The following is a 3,942-nucleotide window of genomic DNA, read 5'->3' as shown; positions in this document are numbered from 1 at the left end:
TAGAGATCTTCACTAATTTAAAAAAGCTGGGAACTTTTAATGAGCAAGTGGTATGATTAAGCACTGGAAAGACGAAGTGCCTCTTCCCTCTGGGTGCAGAGTGCTCTATGAAACAGGTAGGCAGGTGTGGCTCTCAACACTGAAGGGTTTTCAGGGGTTCAGCTGAGCCCCCTGCTTACCTCTTCTGAAAAGCATCTTTCTTGGGTCCTGCTATGTGCTGGGTCTTTCACATCTATTCCCTCCTGAGTCCTCTTCCCCCGCCTAAGTTAATATTTATTTGATTTTTATTCTATTTTTTATCATTTCTTCTTTTTTTAAAATCTGGGGCAAAATCCAGGAGTGGTGACACATACCGATATTCTCAGCACTCCAGAGGCTGAAGCAGGAGGACTGCAGCGAGTGCAAGGCCAGCCTGGATCTCATATAATGAGATCCTGTCTCAAAAAACAAAAACAACAAAAAAATTGGGCAGTAAGTTCTCACTAAGTTGCACAGGCGGGCCTCGAACTTGTGATCCTCTTGCCTCAGCTTCCCAAGTAGTGGATGTATACCACCTTACAAGAAGTCAAGTGGGCCGGGGATTTGGCTTAGTGGTGCCACTGCCTGCCTTGCAAATGCAAGGACCTGAGTTCGATCCCTGGTGCCAAAAAAAAAAAGTTGAGTGCAGAGGCTGAGATTGGAGGTGCAGTGGCAGAGCACTTGCTCAGCCTGTGCAAAGGCCCAGGGTAGGGCGCCCTGGGGAGTGAGCTCACAGCCAGGTGCACATCTGAACTACACAGGGAACTTTGGGGTGGCAGAATAATGGGTTGCCAGCCTCTGAAGGCCTGGGTCAGGACCTGGGCATTGGGATTTTTTGGAAGTTCCCCCTGTGGCTCTAATGTGGAGTTGGCTGGGCAGACCAGAGAGTGCGGGGACTGTCACCCTTACCTGGTGCTACTTCTGTCCTTGTTACCTTCCTCCTTGGCTGAGACGGCAGCTCTTCCATCCCTTAGGGTCGTCGAGCTCTGTTTCGTAGCGTCTCTGTTTAGTTGGGCTTCTCCTGTGCCAGACTGTGGAGGTCCCAAGAGCAGGGAGCCACTGTGATTCTGCCTGGAGCCCAGCGAGGGCCCAGGGAGAGGTGAGGAGGGTGGGCAGGCCGGTTTCCTATCTTCAGACATGGGCTCTGTGAGTCATCATGTGGTGTCACCAGAGGGACAGGGCATCACGTTTGTCTGATGTGTTCTGAGAGTTGGGGACTAGAGCCCCGTGCCCACCCGGGCTGGCCGTTTGGTGCCTGCAGGGATTTGTGAACAGCCCCACATCAGCCCTGCACACCCCAGTGCCCGCTGAGCCTTTGGCCACCACCCAGGCCCCGCGGTTGCTGGAGATGTCCTTTCTTTCTTCTCCCCAGGCACATGAGACGCGGTGCCCTGGAGGTCAGCCGGCTGTCCTTACTTCCTGTGCCTTCCTTGCTTCTGTATCCCTGGGGCCCCATGGGGGTCACTGAGGAGGATGAACGTGGAGAAGAGGGATGCCTGGGAGGGAGGGGACAGGTCCCGAGGGGTTTCCTTCCACCCTGTCATCCTCTGTCCCCGCTGGCCAGCTCCCAGCCACCATGGCCTCTCTCTGGACCAGAACAGGAACAGCCCAGTGGCTTCCTGCACCGTGGCCAGGGCATCGGCTGTAAAATGCCGACAGTCTCACTTCTCTGTGTAGAGCACTCCAGTGACTTTTCCACCAGCTGCGACACAAATCAGCCACTGGCTGGGTGCCTGCTGCTCCTGGGCACACAGTCTCCTCTGAGTCGGGGTGGCCATGCCTGTGCCCTTCTGTGGTGCCCAGGCTGGCTCCCTCTCGCCATCCACTCCTGGATGCCCAGCCTGTCCTTTCCGGGAGTGAAGCCCATGGGGACGTCTGTGGTGCTAGTGCCCCTTCTCTCTTTATCCAATGGCAGCTTTGTTTTCAGTACTGGGGGTCAAACTCAGGGTGCTCTATCCCCAGGCTCCAGTGGCAGCTTTCTTTTCACCAGGGAGCTCGCTGGTGGCTGAAATTGTTCTCCTGAGCACCTGTGCCACCCATTGGGACCTCTGTCCTATTCCTTTATCGCCGAGCTCTGTGTCCAGCCACGACTGGGAACCCTTGGTCTGGGGGAGCCACAGCAGCTCTGAGCTGGGATTCATGGAAGGGATGGAGTAGCCCTGTCCTTTGCCTCATCTGGACAGAGGCAGAAGAGGGTTCTGGGCTGAGCCTGCAGGGTGTCACCTGCATGTCAGGTCTGTACCCTCTTCCCAGCCTGGGGGGTCCTCAGAGGAGCGAGCCTCAGGGTCAGCCGAGCTGCTGGTGGGGAGCCTGGATCTGAGCCCCAGAGGGGTGAGGTCCCCTAGGGCCCTGTACACAGGTGACAGGAAATTAGGCTGATGCCAAGTGGCCTTGGGGTCAGAGAAGCGGTGGAATCTGGCCTCTGCGTATGCAGCCGGGGGACCTCAGGTGTCCCTGAGCTTCTCTGAGTCCCTTCCCTCATCTGTAAGTGGGGACAATCACTCACCCTTCACAGCGTGCCACAGGAATGCCGTGTGAGCCTGCCCTGTCAAAGCAGCACCCGCGAGCAGGGGGTCCGTCTTCTGTTCAGCCTGGAGGGAAGTGACCTGAAAATAGGAGGTGCACAGTGACTTGTCACAGGTTTCCTGAGCACAATACTTAGAGGATTCTTTTATTTAAAACAAAACACAACCGCCAAACTCTAGACGAGACGGTAGGGATTGTGAAGCCCCTTCAGTTCACTTTGGTGAGCCGGAGACTCGGAGGCTAGGAAAGGGGCCAGGTGAGCTACCATCAGGGCTGGGATGGAATGGTCCCTGCCCCGACCTCCCAGCCAGGCTCCCTTCCGCCCCACGATGATCTGCAGTGTTTCTGTGTCCTGTGCCAGACCAGATGTTCCTGCAGCTGCACACGTCCTGGAATCTGAGCCTGGCAGGTTGGGGACTCACATTGCAGAGGGTTTGGGTGCCCACCCTTCCCAGACCCTGCATTGCTCAACTAGTGCTGGGCCGGGGGAGCCCTGGTCCCTGCTGCCTGTGCTGTGGGATAGCACTTCCTGGTAAGGCTGCTGGAGGCCTCAATTCCTCAGGGCCCTCGGGACCCCATTCCGTCTCTCCCCAGTGTTGGAAGCCTGGGGCGCCTCAGCCTTGCCCTACCTACTCTGAAGAGGCCAAGCTGGAAGTGGAGAGTCTAACGTAGGGCCTTCAGGGGGAGAGCGAAGCGGTAAGAACACGGGCTCACCCAGGCCCTGGCCTTGCCTGAGGACACCTCTGCCCCGTGTTGGTCCCTAGGGTCCACACAGTGGGTGACCCTGGAAGGTATTTAATATAGTGAGTAGCCACGTGGTCGAAGTTGGGACTTTCTGCTCTGGGTCTCAATCTGCGCACACTTCCTGGCGGCCGGCCAGGTGCTGTTGAGGCCTTCCCACACTTCCACCACGTCCCACTGTCCCCATGAGGCCACTGTCTGTGGCTCAGTGCTGCCCCCTGGTGGTCCCTGAGGAGGGGGTGGGGTGGAGGGAGTCAGGAAGCCAGACACCGTCTGGATACCCTGGGGGAGGAGGGGGCTCCACTGGGGGCCACCTGGGCTGTGCCTGGAAGGCCTCCTCTCCGCGCCTCCTGGCCCAGGCTCCTTCCCCTGCGGCTCCCTGGAGGCTGCGCGCGGTCTGGCTCTCCGGAGTTGTTCGTTCAGCCCCTTGGGTGTGGTTTGTCTCCTCTCCAGACTGTCAGCTCCGGCTGGGACCTGCCTGTTGCTATCGCTCCGCCCCGCGAGCAGGGACCCTGGCTGGTGTACAGCAGGTGTGCAGAGATTGCGGAAGACAGGTGGAGAGGACTCAGGGACAGAGAGAGAGGGTTGGGAGGAGCCGGCTGGGACCCAGAGCCAGGTGCGCCGGCTGGGACCTCCCGCCCTGTCCGGTGCCTGCGC

The 3,942-nt window shown here is 58.3% G+C and overlaps 1 long non-coding RNA gene across 1 annotated transcript; it reads right to left on the bottom strand.

Annotated features, from left to right (window-relative positions):
- Nucleotides 1–934: 934 nt before the first annotated feature.
- Nucleotides 935–3,704, bottom strand: LOC109118608. The gene is made up of 3 exons (XR_002025965.2): nt 3,600–3,704; nt 2,525–2,624; nt 935–1,273 (listed from the first exon to the last, which is right to left on the bottom strand). It is a non-coding gene; the product is annotated as an uncharacterized LOC109118608 (long non-coding RNA).
- Between the last annotated feature and the right edge of the window lie 238 nt (nt 3,705–3,942).

The sequence above is a fragment of the Fukomys damarensis genome, unplaced genomic scaffold (genome assembly GCF_012274545.1).
Source record: "Fukomys damarensis isolate Sample0158 unplaced genomic scaffold, DMR_v1.0_HiC HiC_scaffold_35, whole genome shotgun sequence".
NCBI classification, from domain to species: domain Eukaryota; kingdom Metazoa; phylum Chordata; class Mammalia; order Rodentia; family Bathyergidae; genus Fukomys; species Fukomys damarensis.
The sequence above is the reverse complement of the archived record's forward strand: the minus strand, read 5'-3'. Positions and strand labels throughout refer to the sequence as shown.